Genomic DNA, 25561 nt, shown 5'->3' with positions numbered 1-25561 from the left:
CACCTCAGGCAGTGGGGTACACCTGGGATATGTGGCTGTGTCGGACCCCCCTGTGAGCATAAGTGAGTGGACCGGCGTACGGCAGTACGGCGTAGGGGTGTGGTCATTCGACACGTGGCTCTGGGTGTGGTTAAGTTTAGATTTGACCAAGAGGTAACTGATGCGTGTGTCTCTGGTGTGGTGTCTGCGCCACACATCACGCAATGTGGCTATGCAGCATGCCCACGGAGTGCGGCCAAGGCCGAGGGGTACATGAGGGTGAGCAAGCCCGCCCGGGGTCCGGGATCAGACATGCCAACTGTTGTGTGTGTCGCTATCTCCGCAGCATAAGCCAAAGGTCCACCCTCAACCGCAGGGCGAGTTCAGCCAGGCATGAACTCTACATCTGTGTCCACCCTGTCCTTACCATAGGCCTACACACACACGTGGACGCACACCTTCAGCGCACAACATCACTGTGTCATTGTCAGGCTTGTGAACATGCGCTGACGGGCATGACAATGGTGTGCCGTAGGTGTGCAAGTGATGCAACCGCGCTGCGCACACTAGTGAATAGGCTCGGGGGGAGGGAGGAGCAGCAGTGAGGCTACGTAATACACATTGATGCCACTCATTTGCAACAAGCAGTACATATCATACAGAAATCACAAAGTCACATATATCACACACCAATGAACCAGTGAGCCTGGCAACACATCATGCATAACCAACTATTGACTCATGTCTTTGCACCATCACAGGTGACCAAGGATATGCACTCTGCGCTTGGATGATGACACCCCTCAGAGCCCCGAACTCACAGCCCCAGAGGCGGTACAATGCTGCCCCCAAACGCACCAGGGGCATCGTGGAACGCACATTTGGCATATGGATGTCACAGGTAGAAGGCTCCTGTACAGCCCAGACATCGTGTGCAAGAGGATCGTTGCATATTGTGTGTTGCACAACATATGTGTATGCACGTTGTCACCTCAGGCAGTGGGGTACACCTGGGATATGTGGCTGTGTCGGACCCCCCTGTGAGCGTAAGTGAGTGGACCGGCGTACGGCAGTACGGCGTAGGGGTGTGGTCATTCGACACGTGGCTCTGGGTGTGGTTAAGTTTAGATTTGACCAAGAGGTAACTGATGCGTGTGTCTCTGGTGTGGTGTCTGCGCCACACATCACGCAATGTGGCTATGCAGCATGCCCACGGAGTGCGGCCAAGGCCGAGGGGTACATGAGGGTGAGCAAGCCCGCCCGGGGTCCGGGATCAGACATGCCAACTGTTGTGTGTGTCGCTATCTCCGCAGCATAAGCCAAAGGTCCACCCTCAACCGCAGGGCGAGTTCAGCCAGGCATGAACTCTACATCTGTGTCCACCCTGTCCTTACCATAGGCCTACACACACACGTGGATGCACACCTTCAGCGCACAACATCACTGTGTCATTGTCAGGCTTGTGAACATGCGCTGACGGGCATGACAATGGTGTGCCGTAGGTGTGCAAGTGATGCAACCGCGCTGCGCACACTAGTGAATAGGCTTGGGGGAGGGAGGAGCAGCAGTGAGGCTACGTAATACACATTGATGCCACTCATTTGCAACAAGCAGTACATATCATACAGAAATCACATAGTCACATATATCACACACCAATGAACCAGTGAGCCTGGCAACACATCATGCATAACCAACTATTGACTCATGTCTTTGCACCGTCACAGGTGACCAAGGATATGCACTCTGCGCTTGGATGATGACACCCCTCAGAGCCCCGAACTCACAGCCCCAGAGGCGGTACAATGCTGCCCCCAAACGCACCAGGGGCATCGTGGAACGCACATTTGGCATATGGACGTCACAGGTAGAAGGCTCCTGTACAGCCCAGACATCGTGTGCAAGATGATCGTTGCATGTTGTGTGTTGCACAACATATGTGTATGCACCAAGGCACCGTGGATACCAGTCCCAGAGGCATCGGACGATGATGATGAAGATGAGGCAGGTGGACCACACCCCACTGCAACTGCAGCAGGAATAGCCCGCAGTGACACCATCATTGCAAATTTCTTCAGATGAGCACGTCACATTGTGACAGTCCTTGGCAATCATGGGACAGTACAGTGTAACCACAGGCACATCATGTGCAAATAGATGGAACCCAAAATGACATTCCCTAAGTGCATGTCACTCATCTGTACAGCACATCACTCAGACAAGTGTGAGTGCGACATGTGTTGGTTACAATTTTATGATGTGTTCATGGATGGTGGGTGTGTCACCTCTGTGCAGAGAGGCAGTTTGGGGTGTCACGCATTCGGACTGCCAGTTCTGTGTGTCACAGTTAGTAGGGTAACCCACTCTTCGGCGATTCACATGTGTCCAAGATCATTCCATTTTGGATGACATTTGTGACCTTCAGGTGACAACAGGGCTCCTTTTGGGGTCAGGTATGTACCACCATGATGCAGGGATCCCCCCTGTGACTCAAGTCCCACAACATGGCAACATGTACGTAAGTGGGAGTCACTGCCCCTACATTCGTCCACGCTGTCATAATTGATTGATCATGGCCATGACACGTCTGTGTGCAGGAGGGGTTGCTTGTCCCTCTGCGATGTGAAGGGAAGTTGCAGTTTCTCTGTGTGTTCCTTACATGTGTCTGCATTTGCACAGTTTACATGCAGACTGCATGTCAATGTACATTGTGTCTGTGAGGAGATGCCTATGTAATGCGTGACAGTGGTCATTTGTTCTACGTCACGGATGTGGGGTTGTGCTCGTACATTGTAATCTCGCGTTTTTGTACCCTGCTTTTATAGTGCATTTTCCCGCATGACGCGTGGGAATTGCAGGCCTGTCGCTGGTTTTCGCGGGTTTTTGTATCACTGTTGGCCTCATCGCAGCTTTTTTTGTGTTCGTGTTTCGCATTTTTGCGGCCTCGCGATGCTTTTATCGCAGATATTTGATGCGTTATCCTGAGCCTATTGCATGGTACTGCCGCTTGAGAATGCCACATTACCACTGTGTTATTTTCCCGCGATAGACTGCAAAGTTGCGTTAAGCTAATTTTGCGATGATTATCACACGTTCTTAAGAATATTCCCCATAGAGTAGCAAATGATGGACCTTTGGTTTCAATGGCTGGCCTTCCCAGAACAGCAGTAAAGGTCGCTTATATAAAGAATGTGCTGCAATTCCATATCTATCAATGGCGCTTGTCCTTATACAACAGCAAAGTAATATAATATAACATAAAAGGTCATCCTGTAAGTCTTGGACTTGCCACACTGCTGCCCCTTGGTGGTCCCCACTCAGAGGTGTCCCTGACCCCTTGGGCTTTGTTTTTCTTTTTCTTTCTTGAAGTGGGTTTACCTGCCTTCCGGTTTGGGGCACCAATGCACCACACAAGTAGTCATTTCGGAGCTCAAACCTGCACTGCCAAGCTGGTTTCCTGCCCCGGCTGGTGGACTTTTTGTGCTAGTGGGGAATTGTGTTCTTCCAAATGTCTCCCCTCAGGTTTCCCCACTGTCGCAGGAGAGGAAGCTAGGCTTCCTTTGCTCTCCTGCTCCCCCAGGGCACGGACATGGGGAACAGGAGGGGTGGAAGTGTTCCACACAAGCTGAGGGTAGATCGTTCCCCTGGGGCACTGACTTTCCCTGAGGGAAGGCCCTATGAGCGACCGGGACATGATCCCCAGGGTTAAGGTATTCCCTGAGGGCACTGGCCCTGCCCGGGGGTTTAGGAAGCTCCACCAGGGACCCGAGGGTACTGACCCTCCCATGAGAATATCTAATCAACAGCCTGACACTGTACACTTCTGCCCAGCCCGGCTGGTCTTGAGAAAAGCCACGAAGGAGCAGTGTATCTCAGGCCTGGTGCTTTAGGCAGAGTGTATTGCTTTTGCTCCCAAGCTCCTATGCTCTAGCTACCAGGAGTGTTTATTTAGAGCCCCCTGACCTCTACATTTTCCATTTTGCTTGATGGAGCGTTTCTTTAATTTAGTTTGCTCCTCCTCTGATGAGGATGAGCACAAACTACTGCCCCCTTTCCCCATCAGGCCCTCAGCAGTCTTCTTGCAGTAGCACCAAGCGGTTCTCAAGGCAAACCACACTGCCTGCCTGCACTCCTCAGGGCCCATGGTCTTCTAGCCATTTGCAGGGCACCTGTTTGTCTTACATCAGTCTGGAGTTTCTCGTCCAGCAGAACTGACCAAGAGAAGTTCAGTGGGAACCCTCTCATACAGGTTTACCAGTAGGTCCACCCTCTTATGGGGGAGGGCAATGCCACTAGCATTGGAAACAAGAGTCCAAATACGTCCAAGTGTTTCTTCACGTCCACTCAGGATCCACCCTTCCTCCCCTTCTGCATCCACCTATTTTTAGAGTTTCTCCCTTGTGCAGGAGTTTAAAGGTAGATTGTTCTAGACGGTGAGGGCCATATTTATCAAGGGGTTGTGTTGTGTTGCTTTTGCGCCATGCAACATGATGCACAGGCGACGCAACCCATAAGATGTGATTTAACAAGCCAGGCAAGTCCCCCTTGCATGGCCCTGAGTGGCTGGATAAATCCAGAGTAGCACTAAGCAGCACAAATAGCTGCGTTGCGTTACACTGCCCCCGGGAGGCATTCCACAGGCATTGCTTGGGTGTTCCCACGCAACACCCATGAATTGTGACGCATTCCAAGATTTACCATTACTGGTAAACCTGGGAATGCAACAAAATGCCACGCCCTTCCAGGGGAGACGTAACGAGACGAGAGATTTTTATTTCTCCTCGTTACTTAATCTTTCTATGTGTGCTGCATTCTGCAAAACACACAGAAAAAGGAAAATGCTTCAGGGGATTGGTTTTGTGCAGAATGGCACTCCTTCCTGCACAAAAACAATACAGCTTGCCATGCAGGCACCCTTGCACCATGGTGCAAGAGTGCCTGTGTTGGCACTACGAAACACTTTTAGCGCCAGCACTGGAAAAAGACAGGAATGTGCCATATTGTGCTAAATATGGCACATTCCTGCCCTTTCCCTGTAACACAGTGCAGCACAGCAAGGTGACTTGCTGCGCTGCGTTCCATTTTGATCCATTTGGACCTGAGTATCTCTGCCTAGTCCAAAGATGCTACATCATTCCTCCATCCCCGAAAGGCTTTTTTTAGGAGCAGCCCAGTGACTGGTCCTCCCTTTCACACATCACGATGGGATTTTTCAATAAGGAGCATCAATTATTGGTCTGCAAAAGCGCTCTCCTGCGTTTAGCCTCAACCCTAACTGCTACTGTACACTGGTTCCTTCCTGCCGAGACTTCCAGAGGCAGCCTGATGTTACTGGAGGCAGAGGTCTGCCTGCCTCCTTTTGTGCATGTGAGAATGGAAAGCCCAGGCGTGTCAGTGATGTGATAGTAAATTACCCAGGCAGATTTCCCTCAACCACTTCTTTTACCAGTAGGTTTAATCTCCACTGAATTGGTACATTGTCCAGGAGAAGGTTTGATCTACCTGCTGGCCAGGGGAGTCATCAACTTGGCCCATCAGGGTAGTTCCAAATGTGAATCTCCTTAAGGACGGACTCTGGAAAAACTGCAAACCCAAAAGGATATGAAAAAGTGCAAATAACTCCAAATTGATATTAAATTTCCACGCCGGTCATTTTCATTTTGTTACGTTAAGCCAATGCAAGCATAGTATTTTGGTGCAGCCTTTACCTAAAGTGTGAATACTGTAGAGCAACACAGACTGACAGTGAAGCACTCTGGGCTCACAGTCAGGCACTAAAGACTCACAATATAGTAAAAAGTAATGAGGTGTTTCTTTTGGAAGCCTGATTAAATGATAAGGCCTGCACAAGGCACAACTATGTAGCCTTGGTCTGCGGTAGGCTACCTGTGCACAGACAGTCCTACTCGCTCAGCCCACACAGCTGTGCACTTGTGACGTCTTCGTGTGCAATCAGCACAGACTCACCTGCCCCAGCAGTGCCGCCGCGACCTTATTCCAGTAGGTGGTCCCTGGTGATTAGCGCACAATCCATTTTACAGAAGCTTACAGGGAGTGAAACTCAATTATTAAGACTCACACCAGAGGTCAAAATACAAGGTGGCCCAAAACCTCAAAAAGCCAGTTAAAGTGGGTCGGAGCCCCCTCTCTCACAGATGACCAGAGCAAAGACCCCAGACAGAGGCAGCGGAAGAGCTGGAGGAAAGATAAACCCAGGGTGGGCACCCATTTGCCAGTAGATATTATGCAGGAACTGGAAAAGAGGGCATCGGAGTGCTTTGGCATAAGCAGTTGTATTTTTCTGAGTTCACCTGTACTATTGGAGAAAACATCCTGGGTGGATCCCTAATAGCGAGTAAACTACTTACTTGAAACCCCTGTGCTTAGCACACGTGATTCCACTGGGTGACGAAAACGCCATCACAGAGAGAATCCTTTTTCACTGACTATTGGAGAAGGGGAACATGACGAACTTCACCATAAGTTGTAGAGACTGCCAGCGAAGTGGCAAATCTGGGGGACGAGGATAGGGCCTGTGTCCCACAAACATACCAGTCCTAAGGAATTAATCCTGTGACTATGCCCTTCTCTGTCCGTTACCCAGAGGCAGTTAGCCTTAGATCCTTCCCTGCACTCTGTAGATGTTCACATAAGAAGGGGCAACCCAGTAACCCTGGGGCCTGGGTAGTACAGTCATATAGGAAACAATGGTCCCTGAAAGGGGAAGTGCGACTTCATCTTCCACGGAAACCTGGTGAGTAACCATCAATAGACTGGTTTTACTAGAAAGAATATATTGTATTTGATTACTCCCCACTTGGAATCTTATGAAGATTAAATCATTTCACCCTGTTACCATATACATTCAAAATTAGAGAGGTGCTCCAAAGCAACACAAAGGCACAGTGAGTGTGAAGTAAGTGAGTAAGACGTGCGCTAGGGCTATACAATATATACATAAATAGTGACTGTGGCGAATACACAATTGTTTGATCTAAACTCTAGCATAGAGTTGCAGGCTTCTGAATTGCATAAACAGTACAGTACACTACTATAGTTTCAACGTTTCGACCCCTTGAGGTTATTTGTACAGGGTCAGCATCAGGATGAGGAATGGAAACACCCATTGCGTAGTGCTTCAAGAAAGCCAGAAACTGGTGTGAGCTGCAGGTATGGCCTGATCTGGTATGAGCTGCAGGAATGTCATATGTCCTACCTTGGCATGAATTGAAGAGATGGCCTGATCTGCTGTGAACTGCAGGAATATCCTACTTTGGAGTGAGCTGTAGGAAAGACCTGATCTGGTATGAGGTGCAGAAATGACTGACTGTGTGAGCTGCAGGGTTGTTCTACCTTGGTGTGAGTTGCAGGAATGATCTGATCTGGTCGGAGGTGCAGAATTGTCTGACCTTGTGTGAATTGCAGGGATGTTCTACCCGGGCGTGATCTGCAGGAATGACCTGATCTGATCTGGTGGGAAGCTGCAGGAAACCCCTGGCCTGGGCTCCTGTAAAGGAGGGGAAGCGGAGGGTCGGGGGCGGGTCGTAGTGATGGTGGCAGTAACAGCCTCCTGGTATTTTTAGAGAGGGCCCACAGTCACTTCCTTTTAACAGCGGGGAGGGGGGCTTGCTGCTGGCAGTGACACTGCAGAGGAAGTGCCTGAAGAGGAAGGGAAGTTCTTAGCCTGGCCCCTTTGGGCTCCTCTACTTCTACAGAACTTGTGATGGCAGCGCCATGCACCCGCCCCCACTTCCGGTGCAGGCTGCACTTCTTCCGGTGCACAGCCCCCATCTGTGCCCCTCCCACTCGAGGGTCCATCTTCCACTCACAGATGCGCCCTCCTCTGTGTGATTTCCCTTCATAGATGTGGGTGGGCCTCACTGTTTCCCTCCCCTCCCTCCAGCGTGACATGCTTAGACTCTTCTCACAGCATGTCCTGGACTGCCACCGCTCTCTGTCATGCTTTGAAGATGAACCTTCAGAACTGGACACCATGCCAGGGGCGTGGTTTCTAATGCTGCAGCAGGTGCAGTGGCACCGCGGCCACGGGCCCAATAAACCCTGATTATTGCTGTATTTCACAGTTCAAACAGCACCAGGGCGCTCATTTCCTTCCTTGCACTAGGGCCCGTGACACACGGACTACGTCACTGCACAATACTCCTCTCGGGGTCAGCGCTCGCCACACGTGACCTTCGCTGAGTTCAATAGCTCTGGTAAGGCTGGCGGAACTGAGCACAATGCTCCAGATACGGTCTCAAGAACTAGACACAATGCTGATGTGATGGCCCCAAGAGCTGGACACCGTACTTCCTCTGTAGCCTCCCGACCTGGACACGATGTACCGGATATGGGCCACCAGCATCTGATGAACATTCCAGTGTGGTTCTCAGAAATGAGCACAGAGGTTCACATGAACCTGGCCACACATCTCTTGATCTAACGCACCCACCTTACTCAGTGTGAGGTGTGAATGACGCTATACTACAGGCAGGGCACAAGTCCTAAACAAGCATTTGCAATGCAATAGGTCTCGCATTTGCGAGAGTTTAAGTTATTGGCATTGTAAATGACAATGCCTTTTATTTATCTGTTTTGCTAATAAACTTTTCAATAAAAGGCATTGTCATTTACAATGCCAACAGCTCAAACTTGTAAGGCAAGATACCTGAGGGACACCACGTCACTGTTTTAAAGGTGGATTGTCAGGTGGCCAATGAATCAGCTTGTGTTTGTCGGCTCAGAAAAGAACTAAACCAATGCAACACAGTTCCCCCTACGTCCATCTCCATTCTCGGGAGCAAGATGACATGAGAGACCATGTCGAAAGAGGGAGAAGGGTCGCGAAGGATGAGAATGGCTCTGCCCCCTCATTTAACGTAAGCCACTAGTGGCTGCAATCAACATGATTTAAAGGTTTAAAATATATTTATTGCATATGTTAACAAAAGAAAAGAACATGGGCTTCAGGCGCACAGACCACAGGGATGGTGAGATGTGCACACAATGGGGGGGGGGGGAAGAGGAGGACAAGAATCGCCCAGGGCTGAACGTGGGAGGCACACACAGGTGCAAGGCAGTGAGGCATCCCCAGGTGCAGCTGCTTGAATCCGTGAGGCACGCGCTTTAATATGAACTGAGTACGAAATGCAGAAAGGGGCCAAGTGCTGCAGAAGGCCCGCCCAAGTAGCAAGAGAAGCTTCAGATAATAAATCAGCATTGGTTTTGGTGGCTGGGTGCAGCGGAAGGGGTGACACTGCAAAGGGTCATCGTCTGCCACTCAATCCCATCCAAAAAAGAAAGAAAAATATACAGCGTGCTTAAAATGACACCCACGAATAAACTGCAAGACCTCACACCGCAAGTCTCCTACAAGGAGTGAAAATGCTGGCGTGCGGAAGGGCAGTGTGGGCTGAATCGCTTGGTGCACTTCCCAACGCCTGAGTGAGCCCATTATGCCCTCTTCTGTGCCATTCATCCGAGCAGACGCGGACTCCTGCTTAACACAACACAAAGTAACCACAAGCGCACTTCTGCCACCGGCTACACCTACGTGCCTTCTTGCTAACAGAAAGGACCCGGGGAGCAGTGGAATGAGGAACCGAAGCCTGATTGTTGGGCCGCGAGTGAAAGGCCTACTAATCCCCTCACACCAAAGCAATTTCACCCACCTCCATCCAGGACCCGATGGTGCAGACTCCAGCCATGAGACTGACTCTTACTGCCTCTGGGCCAAACCTGGTGGGATCTAAATGCAGAGCGAGGTGTCAATGAAGCAAGAGCCGCGCACACCAATGAAGTTAACAAGCAGCATGCGCTGCCCACCCCTCGCGCACCCGGCTCCTTGCGCATGTGCCGCTGCCATGTTGAGGTCAGGCAGAGATGCGCTGGACAAACAAAAAGTCCGAACAGTGCGGACGAAAACTGTAGTTGGTGGCCGCTGCTTCCGGACTACACGGAAGTCAGTTGGACATCAACAGCCACTGAAAACAAATGTAGAAAAAGCGATAATAACCTTTAGCAAATGGCAAGCGGCAGGAGAAACTACCGACTGCTTGCCAACATAAAGAGATTACTTTAGGTTTTGCTGAGACAGCGCATGCAGGGCATGAGCTGCCAAGGCGAGACCTAAAAAGGAGTGGGAGGACTATTCAAGTGTGGCCATATCTAAGTGACATCATGGCGTCACAACCCATGACCTCACAGGAAATGACGTCTGATTTTAAGACCTCACATAAGTTTAGCAGGTCTATCATAAGTATATTTGAGCGACTTAAAATGTTTATAAAATGAGATTTTACTTTGGAGTTGTGCCAAACAATTGACACAACCCAGGTGTAAAATCTAGGCCTCAACTTATACATTTATTTTTTAAAGCCCTGACACAAAGAAATTGGCAACAAGGAGAACTGTAGCAGTAAATCTGTTACGCTTAATTGGTTGTAAAATCTGTATTTAAAAATAACTTATGGGGTTAAGGCAACTGCTGCAGAGATCTTTGTGTGCCAGCTAAATATCAGGGAATAATAGTAATGGTAAGATAACTCTAGAGGATAATGTATTTGCTGGAGAGATGTGTTTTGTCCAGTCCCAGTTTAGAATCAAAGTACCATAGAGGGTTAATAAGTCTTCTGCAGAGCACATTATGCAACATGCAAATGACTGATTTTGACTTTATGTAAATGGATTAGTGGGTCACGGTTTTTAACACAGAGATCCTTTTGTTACTTGCAGTTCATAAATTGTAATCCTACTACTTTGCTACAGCGAGCTATGAGGGACACGTCTCCCACACCTTGTAACCCTCTCTGTTTTATGTAACACGTCTTGTACATTGATTTACACACATATGGTTTATTGTCAATGTATAATGTATATGTGCGATGTCCAGCGCTCTGACGCCCTGCATTGGGATGAGTAGTGCTAAAGCGCTATAAATGAACTAAAGCCAAATGGTGGGATTTAAATTGATATTCATGTAAATAGTGGGACAGACCAACACATCTGACATTCTTGCAGTCTTTGCAGATCTCTTATATACAGGGACTGAAAAAAGTCAAAAGCATGCCTTTCATAAGTGCCCGCCAATTGATAAGCTGTGACCCTTTGTTTCCCCTCCATTGCATCTTGGTGTGAGCCTCCCGATAGCACCCCGCCAGGGTACCCCAACAAAAGGCCCTCGACTTGTGTCCTGACCACCGGTCAAGTACTGACTACTGGACACAGTGCTTCAGATGTGTCCCGCAGGCCACAACCAAAAAGAATCTGAGAAAAGCCGAATAAAACCATGACGACCCCTATTTTAGCTTCATGGCCGAGATGCATTGTGGGCACCATACAATCACCAGGGCGGGTTTGGGGTCCATAGACTCGTTCGTCCTCAGATTAGAGCGACCGGTGCCTGAAACCAGAGGTTGAAGTGGGGGTGGGGGTATCTGTGGGGCACGACGTGCCATATAAAAACAATTCCCCTACTTTTATTTAAAATACAACTATCTAGGGGTGGTTACTTCCCATAGTTGCGATGCCTCGGCTGAAGTGGAAGGGAGACAGCCTCTTAAACTGTGAATCCGAGGGAGGGCTATACAGCTGAACAAGAAACAAGCCTTCTTGCCAGCTCCTGCACCCAGAAACAAATGTAAACATGTGCAGGGGTTTAATCTTCAAAACCCGGCCTTGGCTTTAATTCATGGAGGTGCCTGAAGCTTCATGATGACAAAGATTCTTCTCTTCGAGAGATATTGTAAGGGTGTCCCTAGCTGAGCTGTGGCCTCCGTGCTGTTAATGGACAGTTATAACATTTGTTTGCACTAGGTACATTCTGGAATTACCAAAATCTCCATTTTGGAATCACTTTTTAAAATCTTAAACCCACATTTTATCACGCATTTTGTGCCAGCCCATCTAATACTTTGCGTACTGCATGTTTACAATAATGACTGACTTTCTTTCACAAACTGGGACCTTGCAGCACTAAAAATACACAAATCACTATTCACCACTGCACCAACAAGGATTCAATTCTGTGGCTCCCTGGTTACACACGCAGACATCTGCACTGATTGCAATAACACATTTGAGATTTAATAATGTAAAGTAGTGCGCTTCCCACTGATTCATTCAGCTTGCATTTATTTTTCATTTAAAGTGTTTTTTTTGTATGCAGTTACCTGAAAGTGAAAGACCAACAAAATACTAACAGAATATTTTGATTTTTTAGTCACACCTTTGACCCCGCCCCCACGCTCATTGATCCCACCCCATGGTACTTAGCAACACAGTTTTAGGCCTCGCCTGCGACAGAGCATGTGCGGCATGCGCTCTCGCTTGCGAGAGTATTGTATACAACAAGGGGCTTGCACCTCACCCTATGCTTAACGTTCCTTGGCTTGACTGCTGATCTTATTTACTGTCTTCTAATTGACTTCATCTTCTTTCGGCCGGAGCATGAACCAAGTACTGATTACTTCAGCTTGAATGATGTACTTCAGCTGATTGTGCTGTGATTGAGATATTACTTTTATTTTTTCTTCTTCCCTGTTGTACTTGTGGAACCTCTTGAAATTTGTAGCTATGTTATACAACGCCACACACACTTCAAAGAAGCCCTTATTCTCATTTGAAATGGGTGTTTATTGTAACAACATATGTTATTGGCTGCTTTTATTGTGACAACAGATGGTATCTGCTTCCAAATGTATTTTCAATGAGACTTGTACATGGGCGCAATTGCTTTCTTTATGTGATATAATTCTTTTGCCAAATGTCAATTTTCTTTTTCTTTTTCACACAAGGGGATATTAACTGATTTGCTCAGAATCACATGGGTGTTGTGCCTAGTCCTAACAAGCATTTGCAAAGCCAATAGGTCTCACCTTTGAGAATAGTGGCTCTGCCCTTGCCTTTTTTTCCTGCTGTACAGCATGGGCATTGCCGCATTTGGCAATGATTTCTAAAATAATAAAAGAAGCGCGTATGATGCATCCAGTGCGAATGCACTTTAAAAAAATGCGTTACCACTGGCTGCATCTTAGCGCTTTCTTAAATTCGTTTTAGCCACATTTCATAGCACCTGCGCTGCTGTACAGCATGGCTACAAAAGATTGCCCATAGTTCTCACAGGCAAAACCTATTTGCTTTGCCAGTGCTGCTTTTTACTTGAATTCAACTGCTGCCTGAAACACTGGTGTATTACTCACTGAGACTGAGGAAGCCTGAGAACAAAAAAGGCTAATTAAACCCTCATCACTCGAAATGATGAGATACAATCTCGTGATATTTAGGGAGTCACACACAATGTATGAAATAAACAAAGAAATGACCACATGACATAGACAGGAAATTATATCAAGACAGGAAATGAGATCACGAACAGGAAGTGAGATCACGGACAGAAACAGCAACAGCAAACTGTTCTTTTATTTATCTTGCAGTAGTATGCTCCCCAAGGACAGGCAAAGCTAACTGTAAACTGGGATTGCTGCCAAATGGGCAGGAAAGGCCAGATGGGCGGGGCTGAATTATGTTTGGCTTCAGCTGGTTTTGGTCATAACAAACATCCTTATCACTTAGTACTATATCCATCTGTAGTGGTTGGTTTTTCTATTGTGCTAGTTTAGCTGGGGCACAATCTTGCTCTGATCATAGCTGGGGCCACAATGAGCTAGGTGAGGAGGGAGTAAGGGTGGTCCGAAATCATTTACAGTAGTAAGTCTGGCATGTTTTACTTTTTACTTTTACTCACTGATGTATGACCACGTTCTTTTGATTACACCCCTCTAATAAATGTATTTTGTGATAAATAGTTGGGTACAGGTGCTTTTAATCGTGTAGGGCTGAGGTGTCTGTCCGATTTCACCAGGAAGTTTTACACACAGAGACAAAAAGGTGCCCCACACTCTCTCCCTCTCTGTGTTTGGAAAGACTTCAAACATGTTGGTTATTCCACAAAATAATGTGTCTTCTCTCACTCAGTGCCCCTGCCAACCTGCATTCCACCCCCTTTCCACTGCCCCTTAGGCCTTTCTCATGCTCCCTGTCTGTTATATACATTTATTTTAACATTATGTGCCAGCCTGATTGTTGGAATATCTGAAGCTCACCTCCCCCAATCTTACTGACCAAGCTGCTCCCCTGATTCCAAGTTGTGTAGGTTGAAAATATGAACATTCTTGTTTTAATCTACCCAACTTCCTTTACACCCTTCTATAAATGAGTGTGTAAGTTTCACATCGTAGCCGGCATTGCGTACTGGGGGCCCCATATGCACTGTGCCCTTTAGCCCCAGCCTGAGACACCCCTGAAGCTCTTTCAGTTCACCTCCTTCATGGTCAGTGGCAGGTGTTTGTTTCTCACTGGAACACACACAAAGCTCTTTTAAAGCTCCTCTAAAATGGCCAGACCCTCTCCTAACCTGGAGTGTGCACTTGTTGCACCCCAGTACTGTAAATCTACAGCGCTCCGCCAGTGGGCCTCCTCCCGGGACACTAGTATCCCACTGCTAGGACATACACATTGTTCTAAAATGGACCTATTGATTCCCAGCTCTCTGATATCCACAAAGCTCCATCAGTGCACCTCTACCTGTAGGAGAGTAGGATCTGCCTCTTATGTTGCCCCCACTTTTTTCTGATGTTTACACTGGTTTCTGGCTATAGTCTGGCTGGGACCCTGCTAATCAGGGCCCCAGCCTCTCTGTTCTCTCTAAATAACTTGGAGTGCATATTAGGTGCACTAGTGATTGGATACTGTGGTACCTTATGAGCCCCTAGTATATGGTACCTTAGGTACCAAATGCACAGGTACTTCACAGGCCTACCAGGGGCTGAAGCATGTATTATGCCACCCCTGGGAAGCAGACTAAATCTGACACCACAGGCCTACTGCTGCAGCCTGGGTGAGGTGGTGTTAGCACTCCTCACTGAGATTTAGGTTCACTATATCTCTCCCTGCACACACATTTAAACCTATCAGTCACCCCTAAGGCAGGCCCTATCAATCCTGAGGGCAGGGTGCTTGGTTTCCATGTGAGGGGGTGCCTCTGCCTGAGCAGGACCACTCTGCAGCTCACAGAGTCTATTCTCTGGGGCTGTTTGGTAATGCGGTCAAACCATATACTCTTAAGTGCATTATAACCTCTCGGTAAATGCTAACTTTGGGATGGCTGCATCAAAACATGTCGTGTTTGGTGTCAAATGCTCTGGAATCATACCACCACACCAGTAACTGGTGTGGGAGTATGATCCCACCCTTCTAGAGGGATAGACATGTACCTACTGTGGAAACACAGTAGAATCCTGAAGAGCCCTGGCATCACAAAATGGATGCCACCAGTCACAGACACTGGGCTGCCCTCCTGCTGATGACCGAAACTCGCAGTGGAGGTGGCCCAACAATAGGCATCCTGTCACAGGGAGGTGTGGTCACCTCCCAGACAGGGTTTAGTGTATTAGGGCTGGGTGGGTGCACTCCTAGAGTGCTTTGAAGTCCTGCACTGGGGGAGCAGTAGGCTCCTCTGTGCATACACCAGTTCAAACCAGCTCAGGGGCTACCTGCCCCTGCTCTGGCGCGAAACTGGACAAAGGGAAGTGGGTGTAGCCACCCACTCCCCTGACCCTCCCATAGGTGGGGTCATAGAGCTAGTCTCTCCCTTCCTTCTAGTATAAGTTAGGGAACCCTTGCCATTGCAAACGATATATCCCTGGACGATGCTCTGAAGAAGAATCCTGGACCTTCGACATTCCACTTCCTCTGGAAGACTGAAGAATCTCCCTTGGAGTCAAGGAGTGACTCCCCTGCTTGGCAGGCACCAAACTTTGCAATCAACGGTCGCAAACCTTCCCGCTCCCGTCGGAGTCCGAAGTCCCTGCAGCCCAGGAAGAGGATTTCCTGACTTCTCCAAGGCCATCGTGAGTCCCCAGTGACGCTGAGACAAGTAGACCCCACGAGTGACGAGGAACCATAATCCCTGGGTACTGTGCACTATTTTCGAGTGCAACCCCTTCACGACGTTCTACGAACGTGTGCTTTGGGTCACGTGTGGTCCAAACCTCCAGCAGGATTTCCTCCGAAGATCAGAGGCCTACGCCGTCCCGAGTGGCCGTGGGCCCCTGGTGAGTGAATCCTCCCGAGGCGTCTTTGCAATCCCTTGCCGGTTGGCTTGTGGGTCCCCTGAAGACCTTTCTACAGTTCCAAAGGGCTCTCCTGGTTGCTCCAGGCCTGCCCTGACTTACCCTCGATGGATGAGTCCCTCAGACCTTGCTGGACTGCACCGCTGACTTTTTACACTTTCCACGAGACTTGCTGTTACCAAGGCTTGTTGGCTCCAATCTGGTCACCGACACCGTAGTAAGCTGCAGACTTCATGGCACACACCGAATCCAGCTCCTGGTCATCGTCGACGCCTCCTGGACCTCGTGGCTGAAGAGTCAAGACACCCGTGATCAACTGCAACCACCCGATGACTGTGGGCATCCATCTTCCTTGCCCCAGGTCAATGCCAAGTGACTTTGAACACTGTCCCCTCTGCTTTCAGGTCTTCCTTCTTCTGAATCCAGGCTTGGATTCCACCGGACACTTCTCCTGTCTTCACAAGCAGCAAGTCTTCTTTGGCTCCCATTGAAAAAGACGCCGCGACCCGACTCCAAAAGACACCTATGCACCCGGCTTCCCTCGGTGAGGTAACTCCAGCACTACGGTGCTCCTGTGGGTGTTGGCTCTAGAACTACTTACCCTGTAAGTGACTTGCTTGTAGACTCTCCCGAAGTATCTTAAAACTCTAAATTTCCAATTGCGACTTGCTCCATTGAAGTCAATTGGGATCCGCGGCTGTGTTCTCACACTGCATGCGTCTCCCATGGGTACTTTACTTACCTGCTTTGGGTGGATTAGTGAGGCCCCAGCACTTCTGAAGGCCCTAGACCTTGTCCCCTTGCAAGTCGTTATCTCTAAGTCTCTTTTTTAGTATATGGTCTGGTACGCCCGTAGGGCCCCAGCCATATTTGTGCTTAACTTGTTGGGAAATGTTGATTTGTGCATATGTCCTTGACTTCTAATCTCATAAAGAGATTAGCAGAGAGTTGTTAGTAATAAATACATATATATTTTATATATATACCTGTGTGGTGTCCTTTCATTTAGTAATTCAAGAGATTATAAGGTAAAACAAGCTGCTTTACATTCCTCTAAAGGCTTAGCCTGAAGGCTGCTCTCCACAGCTACCACTAGTATAGCTTTCTTTAAAAGGTTGTCTTAAATCTACTACCATAAGAGTCGAATTGTACTGGTGCAAGGTGTCCACTTTAACTAGTGAACAGCATATACCAGGCCAACTTCTCACACTACCCTAACCTGTAGTGTGCACGGAACCCAGCGCTGGTATACCACACTTCTGTCTTCACAAGTTGTATGTATTCCAGTACTGGGGAGTCCGCACAGCTCTTACAATGCAGCTCTACACTGCCTTTACTATTTATCTATATGCCAGTGTGCAAACAGCTACCGTGCTCTCATAATGCACCTCTAACTAACTTCTAGTGTGTACTCGCACCCCAGTACTGGGAGCTCCGGAGAGCTCTCACAATACACTCCTATCTAACCTCTGTGTACGCCGACGGCACCCAGCTCCTCCTCTACCTCACCGAAGACACGGATGCCACTAGAGCGAACTTCCGACGCTCCATGACTGCCGTCGCCGACTGGATGAGAGCCAACTGCCTCAAACTCAACACCTACAAAACCAAAGTTTGGGATGACTCCTGGTGGGCCTCTGCCCTAGGACCAGCACACACCCCCACCACCCGCCCTCGGAATCATGCTCGACAGTGAGTTCTCCATGACAGGTCAACTCGGTTGCCTCCACCTGCTTCAAAACCCTCAAAATGCTCTGTAAAGTCTTCAGATGGATCCCAGCCGACATCAGAAGAACCGTCACGCAAGCTGTCATCACCAGTCGACTTGATTACAGGAACGCCCTCTATGCCAAAACCACCGCCCTCCTTCTCAAGCGCCTCCAAACTATCCAGAATGCAGTAGTCAAAATCATCCTGGACCTGCCCATATGATCCCACATCACCCCCTCCTACACACACACGTCTGTAGCCTGCACTGGCTCCCTGTCAAGAAGAGATGCTACTTTAAGCTGCTCATGCACGCCTACAAAGCCCTCCACAACACCGAACCAGGATACCTGAACAACCGATTGACCTTCTACCAATCCACCAGACACCTACGGTCTGCCTCCCTGGACCTCGCCACCATCCCCCACATCCATCATACTCGAGCCAGAGGACGTTCTTACTCCCACTTCACTGCCAAGGCCTGGACCGGCCTCCCCATCAACCTCCAAACCTCTACCTCCCTCCCCGAATTCAGGAGTGGCCTCAAGAACCAGCTATTCGAGTAGCCCCACCCCTCAGGGTGAATAATGCGCTATACAAATTATTGATTGATTGATTTATTGATTGTAATGGCATCCCAGCTCTCACAATAAACCGCTATCCCAACCTCTAATATGTACGTGTACCACAGTCAGGAGCATGCACAGAGCTCTCACAATGCACCTCTATCCTCAAATGCAGAAATTACTTGTACTCCAGTAGGAAGGGGTGCATACTGTACTGCACCTGTAATATGTCTACTTTCAGGGTCGGACACTCACAGAGAGCTAACCATGACCAGTAGTATGTACTTGAACCTCCAGCGCCGGGACCTCCGCAGAGCTCATCCAATGCCCCTCTATCCCAAACTGTAGTACCTACTTGTACCGCAGCACTAGGACCTCAATGGAACTCACACAATGGCTGTTTAGCCTGACCTGTAGTAGGTACTTGTACCCAGAGCTTAATTCGATCTGGTGGTCGGGTGGGGCCACCGGTACCTATTTTTGCTGACCAGCACTTCTTTTCTTCATCAGATTTTCAGCCTGAGAAATCGAGTTAAAGCACACTCGGGAGAAAGAAGAAGAGAGAGAAAGTTGGAAAACATGACACAATGGAGACGCATGAACCTGCACAAGGGAGATAAAGGGGCAGGGAGTAGCTAAAGCGACATAAAGTGGAATCAAGACTGCGTAGCCTTGGTATTTGGTATGCTGATCTAAAATAGCGCCAGTAGCCTGCTTTAGAGCAAAACTTTGGGCCTTGGCACTTAGGGGCACATGTATGACCATTTTTAGCTGTTACAAAAGGAGAATCGGACCGTTTGCGACAGCTAAAATGGCTTCCAGCATGTACTAACTCTATTTTACGAGCCGGTAACCTAATTGGTAAAATACGGTTTGCAAGTCGGTATTGGGAAGGGTCGTGCCAAGGGCATCCTTTCCTAATGCCAAGTCGCAGGGGCATGAATGCATGTTTGCGACCCCTTCCCCTTTGTGAATGTGGGTGGGAAAATTTTTTAAGAACACTGCCTCTTAAAAAAATTTAAAAGTAGCTTTTAATTTTTCTTTTTTAAATGCATTCCGTTTTCCTTTAAGGAAATCCGACTGCTTTCACAAAATATTTAAAAAGCAATCACAGACATAGTGGTCTGCTGACCCCAGCAAGCCACCATCCCTGTGAGTACAGGCCTTTCCCAATGGGTCATAAATTGTGCACTGCCTCATGAATATTGATGAGGCAGGTCACTTGCGACCTCATTGGAAATCACTAAGTGTGTCGGAGAGACATTAGTACATTTAATTTTGCGAGTCCACAAAAAATAGCACTTAGAGAGTCACAAAATGAAATGGTCATACATGTCGCCCTTAATCTTTTACAAATCAAGCACTGCTTGTAACCCAGCAGTGGGAGCAGGACAGATCTCATATAATGCTCCTCTATCCTGACCTTTAGTATGTACCTGTATCCCAGTAACTCTTACGATGCACCTGTGCCAGGACCTGCAGTTTACACTCGTGTCCAGTACCTTTCTGCTGGCTCTCTCTCTCTCTCTCTCTCTCTCTCCTCTCCGTTTGCTGGTTGGGAGTAGTCCTAGCGCCAAGAAGCCTTCCGGCATATGTCACCCTTACAAATGCCTCACTCACTCACCTGCAGTGTGCACCTGTATGCCAGTACTGGGACTGCCTCTCCCAATGCACCTCTGCTATTGGGTTCAGGCTCCACTTGTATCCCAGTACTGGGGCAGCCGTGTAGGACACACAGTGCACCTTCAGATTGCAAGGCACTATGCACCTATTTCTGGGCACTGTAAACTGAATGCTTTAGAACGCACCTCCAGTTGGCTGCAGTACATACTGGTTCCTCAGTGGTGAGGCCTTCTCAGAGCTCTCACAATGCACCTCTGTCCTGATTCTCAAACTGGTCTGTGTCACAGCACAGAGACACTTTTAACACTGAAGCGTCCCGTGGCCCTGGGGAAATACAGCTGGTGTTTGCATCAAGCACTGTTTGAAGTGGTTTGAAAGAGACCCTCAAACCCATCCGGTCTAGCGAGTCATCCGTCCCCTTCAACCCACCCCTCCTGGACCAGCCATCCATTCATCTCACCAAACCCACCCACTACATCCTTCCAGCCATTCATTTCACCAAACCATCTACAACCGTCATTCATCTACCAATCCACCTATCCATCCATTCACCTCACTGAGACCAACTCACCAACCCCACTCCAGCCACCCACCCGCACTCACACACATGAATCCACCCATCGGTCCATGATAATCCTATACATAAATCGATCAATCAGAGCAAACCTACTCCCCTCCATTCACCCATCCATCCATCCATCCATCCATCCATCCATCTCCATTCGTTCATCTATCCATTCACCCAGCTCACATTTATTCGAGTAAACGAACTCCCTACAGCCACCTCCCCAGGCCCACACAACACTCGTGCAACACACCCATCCACTCATTCACCCATCCATCAATCACAAATGCCCTCATCCATTGCTCACCCACCCAAACCTAAGAAGACATCCAACCGCTCCCTGTTAACCCGATCCATCCATTAACTCATCCATCGATCCTTCTCACTGAACCACCTCCATTCATTCTGCCCACCCATCTCATCAAACCCAACCAATCATCCACCACCCTTTACCGTCCACCTTTTAGGGCAAACCTCCTCCCACCAACTAACCTGTTAATGAGAGACAGCAAACCATCTCGATCAGAGCCTTTGATTGTACAAAGGCACATGCCCAAACCCACCACCCGTGATGAACCACCCATCTCCACATAACTGAACCCACCCACATCATACACCCAAACATCTATGTGCTAGACCATAACCATGCATCCACCTCCCTACATCTACCCTATCCACCCATGAGCCACCCATCTATATCACTGCTCCCTATATCTATTATGCATCCATCTCACTGAACCCACCCCGTGCAGCTCCACATCACCGAACCCACCCACACCATCCACCCAACCATCTATGTGCTAACCAGATCCATGCATCCACCTCCCCACGTCTACTCTATCCACCCATGAACCACCCATCTATATCACCACACCCTATATCTATCATACATCGATCTCACTGAACCCACCCCATGCAGCTCCACATCACCAAACCCACCCACACCATCCACCGAACCAATATGTGCTAGACCAAATCCAAGCATCCACCTCACCAAATCCACCCTAATCCACCCATGAACCACCTATCTATACCACCACTCCCTACATCCCTCTCACCAAACCTTTCCCATCCATCCATGTAATTAATCCACGTCTTTCCAGCCACCCATTCATTCATTTCCCAAACCGACTCCACCCATTCCTCTATCTATTCAAAGATTCATCACACCGAACCAACTCCATCCATCTATCCATCCACACATGCTTCTCACAAAACACACCCCATTGTTCCATCCGTACATTCATCCATCCATCCACCCATCCACACATGCTTCTCACAAAACACACCCCATTGTTCCATCCGTACATTCATCCATCCATCCACCCATCCACACATGCTTCTCACAAAACACACCCCATTGTTCCATCCGTACATTCATCCATCCATCCACCCATCCACACATGCTTCTCACAAAACACATCCCATTGTTCCATCCGTACATTCATCCATCCATCCACCCATCCACACATGCTTCTCACAAAACACACCCCATTGTTCCATCCGTACATTCATCCATCCATCCACACATGCATCTCACAAAACACACCCCATTGTTCCATCCGTACATTTATCCATCCATCCACACATGCATCTCACAAAACACACCCCATCGTTCCATCCGTCCATTCTTCCATCCATCCATCCACCCACCCACCCATCCACACATGCTTCTCACAAAACACACCCCATCGTTCCATCCATTCATCCATCCATCCATTCACCCATCAATCCATCCATCCACACATGCTTCTCACAAAACACACCCCATCGTTCCATCCATTCATCCATCCATCCACACATGCTTCTCACAAAACACACTCCATCGTTCCATCCATTCATCCATCCATCCATTCACCCATCAATCCATCCATCCACACATACTTCTCACAAAACACACCCCATTGTTCCATCCGTACATTCATCCATCCATCCACAAATGCATCTCACAAAACACACCCCATTGTTCCATCCGTACATTCATCCATCCATCCACACATGCATCTCACAAAACACACCCCATCGTTCCATCCGTCCATTCTTCCATCCATCCATCCACCCACCCACCCATCCACACATGCTTCTCACAAAACACACCCCATCGTTCCATCCATTCATCCATCCATCCATTCACCCATCAATCCATCCATCCACACATGCTTCTCACAAAACACACCCCATCGTTCCATCCATTCATCCATCCATCCACACATGCTTCTCACAAAACACACCCCATCGTTCCATCCATTCATCCATCCATCCACCGATCAATCCATCCATCCACACATGATTCTCACAAAACACACCCCATCGTTCCATCCATTCATCCATCCATCCACACATGATTCTCACAAAACACACCACATTGTTCAATCCATTCGTCCATCCATTCTACCAAATCAAAGCTCTACATCATCCATAGATCCATCTTGCCAATACCACAACATCCACTCAAACATACGTCAATTCATCCATCCATCTCACTCAATCTACTCCTGATATCAATCTGCGCATTCATCTCACCAAATTCATTCCACCAACCCATTCACCCATTCATCCATGCATCATTCATCCATTCTCCACATCTTCCTTACCAAACTCACTCCATCTTATCCATCCGTCCGTTCGTCCATCCATCTACCCGTCTATCTATCCACCCGACCATTCATCCATCCATTGGACTAAACCAACGTCCTAAAATGATTTATCTCACTACAATCCCATTCATCCATGCATCAATAGATCAATTTCACAGAATCCAGTCATTCCAATTCATTCCATCCATCATTTCATCCACCCACCCACCTAGTGTCATCTTAAGGATTTTGGGGGACCCAGGCAAGACTTATTTTTCGGGCCCCCTGTAGAGAACAAATTTGAATTTCATTATCAATTTCCTGCTAATATAAAACTGCATGATGCCAAACAATACTCATTTATATGTTACATTTTACCAGGATCAAAAAAACAATTCATATTTCTTCCCCAGGACCCCAAAAATCCTTATATGACACTGGGGAGAGCGACAATAGTCAAATATAAAGAAAGTTCACCTTCCGAGGGGACCCCTTGAAAGGTGGGGGCCCAGGGCCCATGGGCTCACTTTGCCCATGCCTTAAAACGCCTCTGCCCCTACCCACCCATTACCGGCCCGCAGACTCTTCATCATTGTCACCCACGCGGGTTCTCCAGCTTTGCTTTCAAGCGGGTGATTGCTCCCACCTCCGGCGCGTGAACGTGCAGTTCCGCGAATCCCTCGCATCAGGCTTTCAGCGTTGCCTGTGGGGGTCTTACCTGTCCTTGACGTGGTTGCGGGACCTGCGTACTTGCTTTAGGCACTGTGCGCTGACTGCAGGACCGGTCAACTGGCCAATGTTTGATGGACCGTTTACTGGCCTGGTCCGGCGGCTGCCGGTCCGGCAAGATGGCTGCAGGTCTAGTGAGCTAGCTACAGGTATCCGGCTAGGTGCAGGTCTGGTGAGCTGGCTACAGGTATCCGGATAGGTGCAGGTCTGGTGAGCTGGCTACAGGTATCCGGCTACGTGCAGGTCTGGTGAGCTCGTTATAGGTATCCGGGTGGGTTCAGGACTAGAGAGCTAGTTACAGGTATCGGGGTGGGTGCAGGTCTAGAGAGCTGGTTGCAGATATCCAACTGGGTGCAGGAATGGTGACTGGTTACAGTTATCTGGCGAGGTGCAGGTGTACTGAGCTGGTTACAGGTATCTAGCTGGGTGAAGGTCTGGTGCGCTGGTCACCTGTATCCGGCTGGGTGCAGGTCTGGTGATCTGGTTACCTGTATCCGGCTGGGTGCAGGTCTGGTGATCTGGTTACCAGTATCCAGTTGGGTGCAGGTCTGGTGAGCTGGTTACCGGTATCCGGCTGAGTGCAGGTCAGGTGAGCTGGTTACAGTTATGCTGCTGGGTGCAAGCCTGGTGAGCTGGTTACACTTACAGGTATCCTCCTGAAGGTCTGGTGAGCTGGTCACAGAGATCTAGATGGGTGCAGGTCTGGTTACTGGTGAGCTGGTTACAGGTATCCGGCTGGGTGCAGGTCTGTTTAAAGGTGAGCTAGGCACAGGTATCCAGCGGACTGCAGCTCTGACTGCAGGACTGGGGAGCTGGTAAAAATATCCAATTTCTGCAAGTCTAGGGAGGCGACTGCAGGCCTGGTGAGCTGGGTACAGGAATTACGTCTTCTGCGGTACGATGAGCCGGTTAAAGTGCCCAGCTGGATGAAGATCAGGTTACAGGTACCCAGCTGCAGGTGTGGTGAGCTGGTTCCAGGTGTCCGGCTGGGTGCAGGTCTGGTGAGCCTGGTTACAGATATTCAGCTGGGTGCAGGACTGGTGAGCTGGTTCCAGGTGTCCGGCTGGGTGCAGGTCTGGTGAGCCTGGTTACAGATATTCAGCTGGGTGCAGGACTGGTGAGCTGGTTACAGGTGTCCGGCTGAGTGCTGGTCTGGTGAGCTGGGTACAGGTGTCCAGCCGGGTCTGGTTGCCAGACCCTGGAGCTGTTTGCAGCCTGGTAAGCTGGCAGCAGTTCTGGTGGCCGGCTGGCCCTCTCTCTGTGCGTTCTCTGCGAATTACCCCTGATGGTCAGCCCTCCTTCCGTGCCCCCTGTGAGCCCCCATGCCCGTGGCCTCTCTGAGTCTCCCCACCCTGTCCGTGCCCAGTCTGGGCTTCATCTATTCGCTCTGCCCTGTCTGACCCCCCTGCTGCACTTGGCCCGTCTCCCTCCCCGCCGGCTCACTTCTCCCGGGGAGGAGGGAGGATGAGGAAGGGCTGCTGATGCCGGAGTTGATTTTTTTCCTGTTTTTTTTTTAGATTGTTCTAAATCCTGTGGTGACAAAAATTAAACTGAGGTCAATGGGGGCGCGTGAGGGGGGCAGGGGCGAGAGGGCGCTCTGGGGAGAGGGGCCAGACACGTGGGTCTGCAGCGCTGTGCACGTGTCGCGCTGCTTCCAGGCCCCATCTCTGCCTATGTTGTATCCGT

At 49.1% G+C, this 25561-nt stretch overlaps 1 protein-coding gene across 1 annotated transcript in view; it reads right to left on the bottom strand.

Annotated features, from left to right (window-relative positions):
* The window catches only part of LOC146869475 (epidermal growth factor-like protein 8), a 160104-nt gene extending 134853 nt beyond the window's left edge, over nt 1-25251 (bottom strand). Inside the window, exon 1 of the mRNA XM_085599866.1 lies at nt 23865-25251. The gene's annotated coding sequence lies outside the window, so the exon portion shown is untranslated. The remainder of the gene's footprint in view (nt 1-23864) is intronic.
* Nucleotides 25252-25561: the final 310 nt, after the last annotated feature.

This window comes from Triturus cristatus, chromosome 1_1, assembly GCF_964204655.1.
Source record: "Triturus cristatus chromosome 1_1, aTriCri1.1, whole genome shotgun sequence".
NCBI classification, from domain to species: domain Eukaryota; kingdom Metazoa; phylum Chordata; class Amphibia; order Caudata; family Salamandridae; genus Triturus; species Triturus cristatus.
This window is presented reverse-complemented; position numbering and strand designations above follow the sequence as displayed.